Source organism: Charadrius vociferus, unplaced genomic scaffold (assembly GCF_000708025.1).
Source record: "Charadrius vociferus isolate BGI_N301 unplaced genomic scaffold, ASM70802v2 scaffold201, whole genome shotgun sequence".
Taxonomy (NCBI): Eukaryota; Metazoa; Chordata; class Aves; order Charadriiformes; family Charadriidae; genus Charadrius; species Charadrius vociferus.
In genome coordinates, this window is record NW_009646936.1 from 658567 (window position 1) to 676017 (window position 17451).

Here is a 17451-nt window from a genome sequence, read left to right on the forward strand (position 1 = left end):
CATTAATTCCTGTGTCTCACAGACTGACACTCACTGGGACAAGCAAAGATCAGCTTACGGAACAAGTCAAGGTAGCCAAAAGTCCCAGTACTCTGTTTAAAGCCCTTTTTATTGTATATATGACCCAGTAGCATTTACCTAAAACACAAAACGAAAACAGGAAAGCAGATATGTTAAGAATAATGCTTCTAGCTGGCTGGGAGAAGATGGGCAGAGCACACACTGCAGAAGGGTATGGGGGAGACTGCAGTATCTCTGAGCACCTCCAGCCGGGAGAGGGGGAACCCAGCGCTGGTGCCGGGTTGTTCTGAGCCCTGAGGCAGCGGCTGAGCCCTTTGGTATGGACCAAGCACCCACACACCTAAAAGGAAAGGTTTGGGCAGAATTGATACAGTCTTTCTCCTGGTCTGTTTTGCAGTATTAAATCTCAGAAAGAGAGTGAGCATGATCCATACAGACTGGATTTATGTACCAGAGAAGCTGCTTTGGTGCGGGAGGTGTTAATGAAGTGCCACCAAACAGGATGAAGCAGCAGAAGTGTGGCTGATGGGTCCCATCAGCCTTTCCTCCAAGTTACCTCCTCTCCCTGTCCCAGTGCCACATCGGGGGAGCACTGATGCCTTCATGACCAAACTAGCCCCACTTATCTTAAATACTCTTATGCCAAGAGCCAACCTCAACAGTGTATCCTAAAAGGAAGGAGCTGTAGACTTTCTGTCCCAATTCCGAGCCAGTGATACACTCCTTCTTTTTAGAGCCTGCCTGTGTTTTGTCAAGCTGCTGTCTGTGAGAGAAGGTAGCATATCTCCTCAACTCACAAAAGCCCTGGCTCTTCTCTCCTGGTCCTTACAAGCTGGAGGTACAGGGACCAGGGGGTGCACGACGGAGTAAGGGGTTCACCATTTCTCCCAGCCGGAGTCACCAGCCGAAGCAGAGGGAAGAGGCCACCCCCCTCTTACGGTAGTAGCCCATAAACTGAGGGCAACATCAACAGTAGGGCGAGGACTGCAGACACACTGTGGCACAGGACACAAATCAGGTTGACCCCTAAAGCCATGCGCTTTCCCACAGGAGGCATTTCAGACTAACCACTCCTTTTTCCAGGACACGTCTGCAGCAGGCACCAGGCCAGAGCACCACACCAGCTCTCCTTTGCTGGCAACATAGGTACAGTGTGTGGTTTGCAAACACCAGCCCTACATCAGCTGGCAGAATACACACCAGGGCCTCTGCTACCTGGGCTCTGGCTGTCTTCTGCACCGCTGCTGATATATCCTTTGGGAGCTAACACAGATGATGAGTCCAAGAAACAAGTGAAGTGCACTGACAGTCATGACTGAGGTGGTGTGACTGGGTCTCACCTTGTACCCTGAAGGGATGGTCCTCCATGGAAGCAAGTCCCCCGAGTCCTCCAGAAAGTCTTCCATTCCGGTAGGTCTGGGCTAAAAAAGATGGACTCCTACACTGACACGACAAATACACCCTTACCCCAAAAGCAAGACTTGCGAAAAGATGTAGTATTCAGTTGTTTTGAATTCTGCCCCCGCACACAGGCACACACATAGCTGCAAGAATTGTCCTTTCAGTAGAAATTGTGTCTTGATACCTTTGGGGCCTAACACAGATTAAACCGTCTGAAGTGTCATCTTGACTTCAAGAGATCTACTCTGCCTTTTCACCTGTGTTCTCCATCCAGCCCCCTCAACTCGCACCCATTTCACCAGCTGCCTTCTCTTTCTTATGTTATAAGGTCCTATTTATTTTTGTTCCTACTTTCACAAACGTTACTGTTTGAACAGGTACATTTTGCATAGATGTCTGCTCAAGCTGAATGCTTGGAAAACACCAAACCAGGTGGTTAGGACATTTACAGATATAAAATTAATGGAGAAGCACAACAAAAGAAATTTTTTTTTGTGCAAATATTATATTTTGACATTTCCTAAACACAAAGGGGTAGGGCTTTTCACAGAAAATCTGAATGATCTGAATCTGGAAAAATGGCTGTTTGTTGGGGAATTGTATATTACTGCCTTTTCAAAAAGGCAGCCAAATCTGGAGAAATTATAACAAAAATTATAATAATGAGAGTTTTGCACATGCCTTTGTCAATTTTAGCATCTTCATTCCCTAAAAACTCCGTTGGCTTTGGGTATGCTCTAAAGCCAACTATGACCTTTGATACACTTGCAGAGAAAAATCTCTGCTGTTACAATTGTGTTTTGTTTGAGGGGGGAGTTTTTGACTTGGATTCAACACCTGCAGGACAACACTGTCTCCTCTGCTACCAGTGAACCATGGGAGGGACCCTGCCTGGCCAAATGTCAAGTGAACGAGAATTAGCCCACTCAGAGGTGAGGAAGGAGTGTAACAAGACAAGGAAACTGGGATGGAGACTTGGAAAAGGGCAAAGAGGAGAGAAAAACTGGGTTTGGGAGCCAGAGCAGAGAGACATGGAGTCTGGGCTAGGGACCCCTGTGTGGCGCAAACAGAAATGATCAGGGCTGGGATGAAGAACATAGGTGGAAGTAGGTGGGGCCAAAACAGGGACATGAAGCCAGAGGTTTGGAAGAGACTGGGTTTGGGGAGAAGGTAGGTGGGAGGGACAGGCCAGGGCAAGTCCTGCCTGAGGATGGAGAGGGTGAAGATTTTGCCTCAAGAAGAAATGTGATGATGCTCCGAGATGCAGAGCATCTCAGCCGCAGTTGGTATCGGTAGGGGAGGGGGAAATGCTTTGGGCTAATGAAATACAGGTAATGCCATAACACTATAAAACAACAAAGCCCCCCCAGTTAGTTACTACTTTTGACTGCTAGACTGTGCCTCAGCCCACTCCAGAAATACTTTCTCTCTCCCATTGTCTGCCATAATTTACACAGGAGTAGTGGAGGTAAACACTTGTGGGGCACTCTGACACTGCTGTGCTCGTGGAAAAGCCCATGAGGACACGGATATTTCTCCACAGAGCAGAGCTGGAACAATGTCTAGTAAATACGATGTACAGCTACACACCAAACAGTGATGAGAAGCTAAATACTGAAAACTGCTCTCTAAATTGGTGTAATCAATGTCAAGTAAGAAGAAGGTCATTGAGGATGTGTGAAACTCACGCACCCCAAAGAAAACAGGGGTGCCTGAGCGCTTTCCCTCATGTCATGCCATGTCTGGTGGATGAGGAGATTCCCTGAGGGGCCATGGCGGGGGTCCCAGTCCTCTACCTCCATGGGCAGGAAAGTACGCACCAGTGCCCACCTAGGTCAGGGCAGGGAAGCAATGACAGCCTTCACCTTCAAACCCTGGGATAGGGGTTGTGAAAGGAAACTTCTGGAAGGAATTACAGTGTGGAAAACTTTGATGCCAGCAGGCAGCTCTTGTGAGCTCTTGCCAGACACAGGGGAAATTGTCCTTCATTGAAGCTGAAGTCACCATGGAGAGGACTTGCCTGCAACTTCAGTAAGTGACTCATACAATTTTCTTTCTGAAAGTGCCCTTCCTCACATTATCTTTTAGCTTTTCCCTTGTAAGCATTGATTTCTCAGCTTCAGCTTTATTTCCAGGTCATGTTGGCACTACCCTGCCTCTCACGAACAGTTTGTAAAATCTGTGTGTGGCATTTTTTTTTTTTTTGGGTGGAATGGGGCTACAGAGCTGTTTGATGAGGTAAGTGTGCCAGGGAACAATGTGAGCCCATCCTCAGATACCTCTCTCCTCTTTTACACTACTTGGCCCTTTGCAGTACTGTTCTGGGGGGCTTTCCATTGCCCATCTCTCCCTTTGTGCATGGCCAGCTCCGGGAGCACCTTTCAGACCCCATTCTGCCCTTGGCTTTTATGAGCCCTGCTACAAATTTCTCTAAAAATAGTCATTTAGCATATTGTCTACCCCACAGCATATAGTAAGATGTATGGTACAAACACAGAGGGCATTTCCTTCTTTCAGTTGCCATTCAGTTGTTCTCTGTCTTAAATGGACTGTTGTAGGACCAGTACAGGGAGAGTATCCAAAATGATGGAGCCTGTGTAAAGCTGGGAGAAACGTACATAGGGCACAGAGCCCAGATTTTCTGAAATATGTAAGTATGTCCTCACTAAACAGGGTGCATCTTGAAGTATCTGCAGTTTTCCACAAGGCAAATGTGCTGAATCTCAATCAGATGTGGTGACACTTGGTGTCACCTCCTGTCCCTCCTGATGCTGGGAGGGTACTGGGAGGAAGAGGAGGGCTGACACTGGAGAGTTTGGTGGCGCATTCAGTTCAGTGCTGTTCCTCATCATTTTAAAGTGGTTTCTTTTTCAGTGCTGTATTTGCTTCTAAAGCAGCAGTTGTAATTCAGCCGCTGATGTGGAAGATCGCTGCTGGAAATACAAATAGGTTTGGTTTTCATCATATCTCACAGTCTGTCAATATGATGCTCCGTCCCTGTCGATCAAGTTCATGTGGTTTAATGCATCTCACTTTCCAAAGCCTTATAGACACAAAAAATGCTCATGCTTTGACTGGCACTCAATACACATTTTTTGTCATGTTTGTCTTGCACTCCCAGATTGCTAAGTGTTACTCCTCACTGACACCAGGAAGACATTTGAGGCTGGAGCGGCCACAGAAACTTCAGTTGCCTTCTCCTGGGTAAAACCGCTTTTTCTCCAGTCCTGAATCTAGACGTAGCTGCAGAAAAGAGGTAGGGGACCCAAACCAGTACAATAGAGTCAGTGACAGGAGTGGATGGCAAACAAAAGGTACCTCCGCACTTCAGTGGTGAAGTAAGATAACGTGCACCGATTTAGCCAATGTTTTGTGTATGCAAAATAAGTGTGAAAGACACTGGGAGATGGATGATTTTTTCCTGGAAGAAGGTAACAAGTGCTGAAGTGCTACATTCTCCACTGCTGCAGCTCCCTTGACTTTGTTGGAGCTTTACATTTTGTTAAGTGTAGAAGAGGGCTGTTCATCTTGCATTTCCCATTCCCTACTTCTTTGACTCAACTCTGCTGTGGAGCTGGAGCTGTGCGCTTTTAATCCAACTGCTGGCCTGTGAGAACCGATCTGTACTCAAGTTTTCATACTAATTTAACACTGTCAGGTTAGAATTAGAGTAGTTAAAATGATCCAACCTCAGAAGCCAGACCGATAGGAAGAGATGTGTAAATCTTGCGTGAGCAGTGCCAACACAGCGTTTGAGCTAGCCCTCAGCTGTGTTCGTTTTTTGTAACCATATTGAGGCAAGCCGTGCTGTTTTGTGAGTCAGCGCTAATCTGACATTTGATGTCTGCCTCACATCATTGCCTCTGGCACAGCTGGATTCAGCCCAGAAACACCCACCGGCCTTGCACCCTTTAGTACTCCTTTTCCAGCACTCGGTACCTTATTTGCAGGAGGCCAAAAGAGCTGTGAAGAATCAATCATTTGATACGACAGCCCTTTGCACCCACTTTGCACTGGCAGGTGCAAGATGCTGTACGAGGTGCAAGCGGTAGGAAATCCCGCTGCTGCCCGTGGGCTCGCCTGCAACTGAATTTGGCCTGCTCCTGTGGTTAAACTGCAGTAGTCGGTTAGGGGGCTTCCTAAATATCATGGCAGACTCGCATCTCCAAGCCTGCTTGCTGCTGCAGCTGCTTCCACACCTGTCTATTAATAGCCTCCAAATGATCTTTTTTTTTTTCTCCCCCCTGAAAGTTGCTGCTGCAAATTCACTTCGCAGCGCGACTTGATTATCCTAGTTATTAGCGTGAATCTTGAGTTAGACCTTTAAGGAAACACAGCGAGGTATCAGTTGTTAACTTAACACAGCTCTGCAGCTAGGATGAGAGCTAAGGTCGTGACCTTATAATGGTCAACCAGCCTATTAGTTTAGCAATGCGGGACTCAAATGTCATTTCAGCACTGGTCGGATGCTTGAATTTATTACCCAGAAAGCTCCTTACTTGAAAATGATAGGATTTTTTTCTACCAGCTGCTAGAAGTCCTCTTTTTAAAAATAATAGCTACAAATCTGCACTTTAAAAGTTATCTCCGTTCTCCTTAAATGGTAGGGTGACCTATGGCGAATGAGTAGGCAGAGCAGGTACAGCAAATCATTCGAACCTGCCGGCTTCAGAAAAAGGGGAGAAAAGGCAAGATAAAGGAAAAAATGCCAATCAAATTTAAATGATGATCCCATTAAATAATGATTTTCATTCAGACCTTACCTTTCACAGTTTTCACATTTCATGGTTCTGTTTTACAGGAAACAAATTTTGCCCTTTTATTTCCTCCTCTCCCCCCCCAGTTATTAATTTGTGATATTCCGTGATAATTTTAGTTAGGGCGGGGGGGGGGGGGGGTGCTGTATTCAGTCCCCTGAGAATGTTGGGTCGAGTTTTTTGATCCCTGTTGCTCATTGATTTGAGGGCTGATGTAGTGCAAGGGGTCCCTATTAGTGGCGTCTGTCACTGCTGTAATGTTTTTGTTATTTTTCCTCATTTGTTCGCTCTGACATCATGTCATTACAGAATGGTGCTGTTCAGGCCCTGCCTTGGCTGTTCGTTAGCGTGTGTTTAATGAGCAGCTTAATTGAGCTGTCTACTAGGCCACCTGTCACCCTCCGGACTTATTAACATACTAATGGCCTGACATTGTATTCTCTGACAGGCAACAGGGTTTACTGATTTGATGTCTGGACATGGGGATTTTATGCAGGAATGAGAGAGGATATTGGGAAGGAGGTTTAAAAACGCAAATTAACTCTTTGGTATCTATGTATTTATGGCTTGCTTGTAAAAGTTCAACACAAAGTAGCAGGGGGAAACGGCCCTGCTTAGCAAGCCCGACTTTGTCATTGCAATTGCAGCACGTTTCTTCAGAAGAAAATATGCTTGGTGTAAGAAGAGCAGGCTTTACTTCTATTACAGTATTATTGTTGTTGCTGCTTCAAAGGAGAAATCTTCTTAAGCACAGAGGAAAGTTTTGTGACTAGTCTTTTCTCTACTGTGGCTAAACAAATGAAAGGCAAGAAATTTCCAGTTAAGGGATTTAAGTGCACGACATTGTTCCCACCTTTTAAAGCCAGATGAAGACATTCATCGCCAGTGAACACTGTGCTGAATTGTAAAGGTTCAAAGAAATGGCTTAAGTGCATGCAAGTTTAATAAAAACACTTGTTTTGATTTGGTTGTTTTTTGTTGTTGTTGATGGTTGTGTTTTTCTCCAGCAGAGGAGAAGCAGACCTTCTGTCACAAGAAAACTCGGGTTACCGAGCAGATAACAGATCCAGATGGGGTGGCTTTAAGTCCAGCACTGCAGTAAATCCACCTCATATGCATACTGCACACCCAGGCATGGGGCCATATTTTTGGGTGGTGGAGTTTTTTCTTCCCTGTGGGAAAGACTAGGGCTGGGTGGGTCTCACCAGACCTTTGCGCAGGTCCAACTACTACTTGCCAGCGTTCAGAAGGAAAAGAAATCCCACTATGAGCAAATGCAGTGTGAAGACAAACCCCGAGGAGGGTGGTTTCGGCTGCCAGCTGTTTGGTGGTGGGCGACACAACCTCGCACGGGACTCAGCCATGAGCCCGGGCAGCCGTCGGGACACAGCCACAGAGAAAAGACACATGGGGTTTTGGTCCCACAGCTGCCCAGCGCCGTCCTCGTGGGCTCCCAAAAATGGGTCAGGACGTGGGGCAGGGAGAAACAGACCACATGGGGCAAGAGGGGTCCACACCGCCACTGCAGAAGGGCTTGCCCATTCGCTGTGAACCACCTCAGCCCGCCCCCGAGCAGTTTGATGACTAGCAGCTAGTCATGTTTAAGTGTAATAGGACGAAATAGCCATGCTTCCAGCAACACAAGCAGAGCTAGGCAGGAGAAGTCTTACGAAATACCACCCGGAGGTAATGGACTTATTTTGCTGCATCTGATGATTGAATAACACCAACACAGATCTCTCCAGCCTTAATGGGCCAGCACATGGCTAGTTTTCGAATTTCCCGGGCTATGGACGGTCACAGATTTTAAGATCAAGGTATCCTAGTGATTATATGGCACGATCCCCTGTAAAAGCATCCACCGATCTCTGCTGTGAACCGGTAACTTCTGGCTGAGCCAAGGTGTGTCTTTCTCAGACTTTCTGATCATCTGAGTGAGACACGGAGAGCATGTGCAAGAGGGAGCTGGCTAGCGCTCAGCTTCAATGAAACTACCCTAAAGTGGTCTAGTCAGGTGGCTGACAGTACATTCCCCACCGTACAATTCTGTCACAACACTCCTAGCAGTCTAAATCTGTAGGTTTATTTTATTTATCACTGGTAGTGCCTGGTAGGTGTCTGGATTATGCTGTGATAGATCTACAGGCAATTTAACGCCTCATGACCAGCCCTTAGTATGTGCTCATATTTGTATCCTTCCTTTCATAGATCTAAATCACACATTCTGAAGTTAGTGTGAATCAGGTAAGCTCATCAGAGATGCCCTGAAACAGGAGGTAAAATAATATACCTGTTGGACTATGTCCCCGTGACTTTGGTTTTGCACTGCCAAAGAGCAAAATTCAGCTGAACACGAATCTGCTCAGGCTGGCATGAGTGATAGTGAAAAAACTCACATCATGAATTATTTCAGTGTCCGCTGAAGAAGCAGCAAAAGTCAGCATGTGTCAGCAATGCACAAGTTTAAAGACGATGGCAAATAATTTCCTTATTTGTTTCCAATTAGTTAGCAAAGAACTTCAGGCCTCACCTCTGAAGCTCCAAATGCTCTATTTTTTTCAAAGCTGCTTATTGTCTGAACAAGGCACTTTTGCATAAAGTGTCTGTCTTTAATTTCCGTCAGGGTGCAAGTTCCCTTCTGCCTTCTCCTCTCTTCCAGGATCTCCTGTGTGCTGGTAGGCATGGGGGAATATATGGAATATATGGGGGTCCATGGAAAACCCCAGAAAGAATTATAGGTTGAATATTAAGGATGGTGTTTAAAACAATACTTTTAAAACTGCATTGAGGACTACATTTATAGAATCAATGACAACAGAAGTTTGTGGCTGCACTTACCTTCTTTGTGTGTAGTAGACACTGCCAAAGTGGTTCTAGTTGCTACATTAGGGGGTGCATTAACAACAAAAACTAGTCTGCACTGTTGGAAGACTAAGGTTTAGATTTAAAGCTGCAGAAAATAATGCTTAATACCACTCAGGTGAGTAGCCTGATCAAATATTCCTTTCTTCTTCACTGAGAACTGCTGTGAGAGCTCAACCAGCATGTTTGCAGGTCACAGCTGGACTGAAGAAGGTCACCAAGGGGTAGAAGATGGACATGAATCCAGCCTTTTGCAGTGCTTGTCTAGGATCCTAACTACAGATTCAAGCCTTGGCTTGGGAACCGCTTTCTGGGCATCATTTATTAATAAAATAAATGTATGCTAGAAATATTGTGGTGTAAATACATACAGAAGGTCATATATGAAATACTGAGGAGTTAACTCATCCTAGTTATAATGACATGACAGAAATGTGCTGCCAGCTTGATCTGGAAGACCATTGCACAAATATGGTGAGATTCATCCAGTTTCATCAGACAGAACATGCCCCATCCTTTTATAATAGCTTGGTTTCTTCTATTTCTGTCTATGATAATAAAGCTATTACAAGAAGACTTCTAAGAAGTCAAAGATATCCAGTACTCCCCACCACTCACATCTCTGGGCATGGCCTATGGGCTGTGTTGCAAGATGAAGCACCCACCAGCTCCCAGGCTCCCTGACATGGGATTAGGGATTTGGCAGCCCTCAAAGTTTTATGACGCCTCTCCCTCCCCATCAAGGTGTCCATAACTCATAGGGTCTTGGCTCCTGACAGATCAGCAGGTGAACAAGATGCCTAAAACCTTGGAGATCCTTAAGGTTTCCTTGCCCCATGCCATGGAGCGGGGAGCCTACAAACCCTGGCAGCCATGACTGGGCCTCAAGAAACTAGCACCCAGGGCTCACAGGTCCCATGCTGATGGGAAATATTCATAACAAAACATTTGAATGATTTCACAGCTCCCAGAATTTCTTATAGAATATAAATATCTGTTTCCCTTGGATCCAAAACCGAGGGAATCCAGGGAGACACCCTCTCCTCCCTCAAGTTAAATCACTGCCTGAGTATGTTTCTTTTTTTCACAGTGTGTTTTCTTTTAGGAAATGGTGGGTCCTACTCCAGCAACTACAGAGGCAATGTTCTATTATCCTTTTCACTGAAAGAGTAAGCAAGGATTTTCCTTGAACTGAGCCATTGTACTCCATATGTTAGAGACAACCAACTAGGAAACACACACAAAAGTTCTTCTAGTGTTACAATGACAAACACCCCAGAACACCTTCTCACACAAACAACGGAATAGGTAGAAGCCTTGATTTCCTGACACTTTGGGATGTATCCAGATGTACTTCATTAGCTGAAAACAATAAAAGCCTGGAAATAAGAAGTTAAAGACAAATCTCATGCATGCCTTAATTCTTTCATAAAATCACACCTTCTCTCTCCAAAGGGGTTCCCAATCCCTCTCCAAAGTGACATGTACATCCAGCTCCTTCAAATGTACACAGAAAAAGAAAGTCCTCTTCCTGCTTTATCAGTTTTCAGCATTGCTCAGCTGACTGTCTCATGCCTTTGGGAGAGGACCAGCCATAGACTGCACGAGCAGGGCTGCGCAGGCATATGCACTGCCCTGATGACTGGGTCTTGTGTGAAGGGTTTTGAGGCTGTTATTAACAAATGTGCTTCTCTTTTTGATGAATACTAATAGGATCCAAATTTACCTTTAAAATTCTGTGTGTGTTCGGAAGAATAAGTTTCCTGACTGTGAAAAAGACTTAGTTCTGAAAATGCAGGGTTGGGTTATACAAGTACTCACTCCTTCAACATGGGTTTCACCAACTCTGTTAGGGCTTGTTCAGCCTCTTTAAGGGGATTAAAGGCCAAGCTCATGGCCCTCTTGGGAAAGCAACAGGACACTTTTGTGACCAAGATGTCAGCAGCACCCAGCCTGAGGCCAGAAGCCAAAGCAGTTGAGCTGGAGGTCTTCTCACCACCTCTGTAGTCATCTCTTAGAGTTGCAAGTTTAGTTGTATAAACCATTGAACTTTTCCTTTAGTGACTGGTCCCATTCCATCCCTTCCCAATATTGCTAATGGATTTGATTCTTTTTCCCCCTGAACTTTTAAATTTGAAAACACAAGAGATACATTCCTTAATCTCACAGCTGACGAGAAAATTAAACATGTCATTTTAAAACAGACAACATTTTTGTTGAAGGTCACTTGCTTGCCAAAGCGTACATTCCTTATTAAAAGAAATAGAGAAAGCAAGGAGCTGAAACTTTGTGGCAGTGCAGGTAATGAATGACAGCAAATTGGCTCAGGTAAGCATAAGGCAAGGCTGCAGAGCTGTGTCTTTTTGCTCTTGAAAATAAAGGGGAAAGCACTGAAGCAAAGGATAAGGTACAGAATATTGTGAATTTGTCCTTTTTCAGTGCTTAATTGGACACAAAAAAAAAAGCTGTTTAGCTCTGCTGCCATTGAAAATACACATATAAAAATATTTTTATGAAGAGGGGAAAAAAGTGTGTTTATGAATTCACTACCACCCTCTTGAATTTGCACTTGAATTAAAAGGACCCCAAAGCCCGTGCCCCTAAAATCATGGCCACTTACTGCAAGACTAGTTTGAAAGCCCAAGCACAGTCCTGGGGCATCACCTTAGCAGGATGCGCTGGTGTGTGAAAACAGAGACCCACGCTCCCAGGAAGACCATAAATGAAAGGTGATAAGAGAGAATGTAAGAGGGATGAGAGGAATAAATGGACCTATGCCTTAGGAAAGAAAACAGTCCCAGGCCTGGTTTACCAGAAGAAAGTCAGCTACACTTATAAACTGCCAAATACCTGCAGCTTGGCAAAAGATGGAGTTGCCAGCTACAAATGGCAGAGGGAGAAGGACTTCCTCACAACCTCCCTCCTAATAAAGCCATACTATTCCTGGCCAGGAGCAGACACAGGAACTACAGGAAAGCTGTTTTAGCAGCTTGCAAACCTGAGCTAAGCTCGACACTCACTTTGTCTCCCACGCTCTGTTTTCCACCAGGATCTGCCTTTTCCTTCCCAACGTTGGTGGCCAAAAGTATACAACATGCTGGGCAGGATCCTGCACACCTCCCAGATCCTGGTCTAACAAAGACAGTAAGTGCCTGTGCAGCCTTTGCAAGACAGGAGGCAGGTCACATAACTGAATTCATCTGGCTCATGGTCAGCAAAATAAAAATTGTTCTTGCTTTTAAAAATCAAATCCTGCAGGACTTCAAGGAAACAGTGATGTGGCACCTCTTCTTTCTTACCTATGGAGGAGGAAAGCAGGAGACAGGGTCACAGGTTTGTTGCAGGTATAACAGATGGTAAATTTAATAAAAGAGGGAAGTTATGGTGCTGGTGGAAGGAGAAACAGAGTTCCCCACCATTAAATCTGGATGATGAGTTTTTGTCAAGTATTTTATGTTCCAAGAAGTAGAGTTGCATTGGATGAAACTATTTGCAAATTTTTAAAAAGTAAATAAACTTAAAATAGATTTTTTAAGGAAGTCATAGATATCTGAGAACCAATAAAGGTAAGTCCATTCCATATTTTAGAAAACAAACAAACAAACAAACAAACAAAACCAGTGTATGATAAAGCATGGGAATAGAGTTGATGTATACCATACTTACATCTGCTTTTGGATCACCATCCAAAGGACACTGTCCTGTGCAACTTTCATGCACAGCCCATATTTCTTCGAATTATGATGACATGGGCTGTCTGAACAACTGCTCAGAGATGCTACAACTGCCATATACTGCTACAAAACAGTATAGAGACCTGGGGAGAAGGATTTACACCCCAGCCTTTGCTTTGGGCATGATTGTGTCTGGTACCATACTTCCTCTACCCAGGATGTCTCAGAGGAGCTCCATAGGCCATTCAGAGGTTGTATTATTGTCGTTGTGTAGACAACGGCAATTCTCTTAAAAGGAAGGATCAAAAACACATTTATTTTTATGCTACTTAGCAATAAATAATATAATATAATATAATATAATATAATATAATATAATGTAATGAAAATTCTGAAGTTGTGTTGGGTTGATCAAGATTCCTCTTTATTTATCTCCATTTGTATTATAATGCTTACTATAACACAAAATCAAAGTAATTTGATACAAAAAGCTATTCTGAGCAGTTGAGAACACAACTAGAAATGATAATATAATATAATATAATATAATATAATATAATATAATATAATATAATATAATGAAAATTCTGAAGTTGTGTTGGGTTGATCAAGATTCCTCTTTATTTATCTCCATTTGTATTATAATGCTTACTATAACACAAAATCAAAGTAATTTGATACAAAAAGCTATTCTGAGCAGTTGAGAACACAACTAGAAATGAGAATGTTTAGTTTCAAAAGGAACAAAATGTTCATCCGGCACTACTGGAATTTTCCGTCCTGAAGCAAAGCTGCAGTAAAATTATCATGATTTATTTTTGTCACTAGAGTGGTATTTGTCAGTTCAACCATTTTATCATATCAGGTGCATGATTCAGCATGTTAATAAGAACTTCAGGTCGCAAAGTACAAATTCACAACCTCCTGTGAGACCAAAGGACATAATGTGTTTTATAAGGGTCCATAGCTTACTGGTATATGCACATTGTGCACTGCAAACACTTGTTACATTGGTCTGAAGCAGATCCACATTTGAGAGGCGTTGACAGGTTCATCCCAACACAGGCTGTGCAGCCAGCCTTGTAGCAGGAGCTTCACGGTCACCCTATGGGTGGTCTTGCAGTCTACAGGATAGCTGCATTTCTGTGTTTTGTAGCAGGATATATCATTGCCGGGGGCATGCCAACAGTGTAAATGTGTCTGCTAGCTTTTGTTTCTTTCCTAAGCGATACATTATTTTTATTCTTCATGTTTACCAAGCAGGAACCTATGACAATTGGAGATGTTATCCTGTCAGTTTGGGTCACAGTTGATAAAATTAAGAGCAATGAAAGAAATGTCTGTGTGGTTTTCTCAGGGACAAAAGTTAGAAGCTAGAAAGTGATGATTATGCTAAAGCAGAAACTTGTCTGTTATTTCCGAAATAATAATACTTTTTAAAAAGCCCAGGCATTGGTTAACAGGCTATATTCACAAGATAAGAAGCAACATCAGCAAGAAAATCCCTGAGAAATATTGAGTGAAAGTTGGTCCACACATGCCCCCCACAGAGAGCAGCACATTCTTCAGAAACGTGTGCTTACGGGCAGTCAGGAAACGGTGTGTTTCAGAGAGTGTCTGATTATTTTCATGATCCAGAACCGAGGGTAAAATTCTCCCCTCAGAAAAGACAGTGAAAGTTTTCACTGGAGGTAGGATTTTCCCCTGCATAATTTTAGTATAATGGCTTCTTGCTTCGTTTCCCTTTTTGTTGACAACACAGGATCAGCCTTGCTATCTTCTCAAGTCTGTATGGGGCTCAGATGTCGCCCTGTGGTTGGGACCACCTCGGCCCCCTCTCTCCCCTGCACAGCCCCTCTTGCCTTCTCTGGGCGGACAACGTGGTCGTGGTCGGGACTCTCCAAGTCAAACTGTTATCTGTTATCCCTTTTTGTCTCAAGGGTTTGTCACACAGCCAGTCTTTTGTCTTGTCTTTTCATTAACTAAGTGTTTCTTCTGCCATTGATCTAGTGCTCACCTTGATCATTTCCACAGGACACTCCACTGGGTACCTCCATAAGGTCCTCCCATACATAGCTCTTGGGTAATTTTTCATCTGTTCCTTGCATTGTGAAATGCTTGATGGTTTTCACCTGCTTATTGAAACAATATGCTAGACAGCAATCTCCTAGACCGGAATATCTGAAAATTCCCCTAAAAAGAGAATTTAGCACATCCCTCTTTTAAAAGGCTTTTCTGGTTTTGAAGAGCCACACCCACCCACCTACAGGAACAGGAATAATATCCAAAGGATTGCAAGTAGAGCACGTGCCCTCTGATTTATTCTTTATGTTTATCACCATGTTTATGAGGCATTTCCTGCAGTGTCCTGAAGGATCACTGTTCTTTTCTCCAGGTAAGGCACTTCATGTTGGTTTGTGCTCCATGTGAAGAATTTCTGCAGAGTCCAAGGGAAGGCTTTTTTCCAGGTGATCTTTAAGGTCTCAATAATGCTTGACCTGTGTCAGGCACTTCTGGAGAGCCTGCACACCTCTTCTGTAACATCCACCAACACACACACACACACAAAAAGGAGATTTAAGCTCTATTAGAAACACACAGTTTGTGATATGTTTAGATAAACCCAGAAATATTTTCTTCCATCTGAACTACTCACCCCCAGTTTTTCTGCTGTATTTCTAATTTCCAGAAGAGGAGGATGATCCCACTAACCCCAAGAAATGCAGACATATCCTCCTGGCACTTTTTATGGGAGCTGTGGCTCTGCTCACACCAGCCAGATAACACTACATGGGGATTTGCAAACTTGTGCTCAAGTCCACTGGAATACCACATCTCTTTCCTGTTCAGCTCTGGCAAACTAGTTTTCCTCAGAAACGGTTTTGACTAGAAGCCATGCACAAGTAACGCATGTTGCGCAGTCCAGCACTGGTTTGGGACTGGAGACATGATCTGGACATTCAGATGTTGCCGCTGGAGAGGAGATGTGGGCTTCTTGGATGGGTGTACATGTGGGTGGATGCTAATCACCATGACAAGCTTAGTTAATAATGGTGGCCTGTGGATAACAGCTGGAAGCATCTGCAAGGGGCACCTGAAAGACTGAGGAAATTCTCCCTGGGCCTTTTCTTACCTCCAAGTGGAGGAAAACCAGAGGAGAATTGGCACCAAGGACTTCGCTGCGACACCGGAGCAGACCATCATTGCTTGCCAGCAGCTCCTGGGATGCAGTCAGTGGTGCAAGTGTTGGCACATTTTGGGCAGAGTTAAGACAGGCAATGCTGGGGGGCAACAGCTTTGTAACCTAGGGCCCTTTCTGCCCTGTCAAGACAACAGCCAGGGCAAGGGAACGCTTTTTGGCCACCATCCTCTCTGAAACCTCTGGGTAGGATGGCAAAACCTGTCCCAAAGTGCTGCAGTCTCAAAGGGACATTTCCAGGTTTCCCGCTCCTTCAGGTTTTTTCAACACCACCACCACAGCAAGCATCTGGAAATGTCAGTTTAAATCAGCCAGTTTCTACGTTTGCTTCACTGACTTGTTCTGTTCACAGCAGCGTATTGCACCTGACAGGCAGAGAGCATGTGGAGATCCCTGTTCCCTCGCTGCCCACCCCGTGTGCCTCTCCGACACCTCCAGGTCCAGGTACGGGCTGCATCACTCCCCTCATCTCCACTTACATGAACTGAGAAACGTTTTAACAAAAAATGTAAAAATTCTTAGTCCCACCTCAGGGGCAGTTATATTCTCTGCATCGCTTTCCGCAGTCCCTCCTCCTTTCTGCCTTTCTGGGGACGTTGGATGTTGCAGTCTCACAGTCGGCACGCCAGATGAGATGACACTGCCTCCAGCCTCTGACCTGATGCTTACTGCAGGTGAAAAGATCATTCAGAAAAAAATCTATATGATTAGGTGCTGCTGTCACTCATCCTCAGAAATCTTTCCACTTATTTATGGTAGCAGTTGCTGATCTATATGGACGCCCATTTTGAAGACGGTAACTTTATTCTAATAGGTAATTCTACGCCTTCCTGTTCCTGCAAAACAGGCTGAGCTATTTCTAAGGTCACGGCCCAGATCTGTGTCTCTACAATGAACTTTGACTGGGGTCATGCATTTAGTTTTCAGTGTGTCTGCAACTGAATGGACATTACACTGACCCCTGCTAAAGAAGCCAGTATTGAAAATGCTGCTTTCAATAATTAATAGTAACTCATTCTGATCCTCAGGCTGGCCAGTTAAGATAGCAGATGTCAGGAGCAGCTAGGGCAGATGGCCTTGAGCCTTGTCCTGCTCACCAGTTGGACTACACGAAGTATAAGGACTCTTGTTCAAATGAGCTTTCAGTTTCTCTTTTTTTTTTCATAAAATAAAATTATCAAGATGATAATTATTCTTCCAATTCCTGTACCTAGGGAGAAGGAATAGACAAACTCCATTATATTTGGATCTGATTTGGAAGAAGGGATGCAGTAGCAGCATTCTGTGAAGTCCAGGAACTGAAAAATGGGTCATGATAACATCATAACATACAGAAGACAAAAAAGTTTCCCAAACATATTAAATGCAACAGGAGAGAAGTGAACTGACATTCTTGCCTCATTCTACTGGAAGAAGGGAAGCAAAAGGAAGCATCTCCAATTAGTAATGTTCCCCAAGGTATTTCCTTCTTCAGTCTCATTTTCAGTTGCAAATTTTAAAGATCATGAAAACCCTGGGGGCTATTTTTCCTTCACAA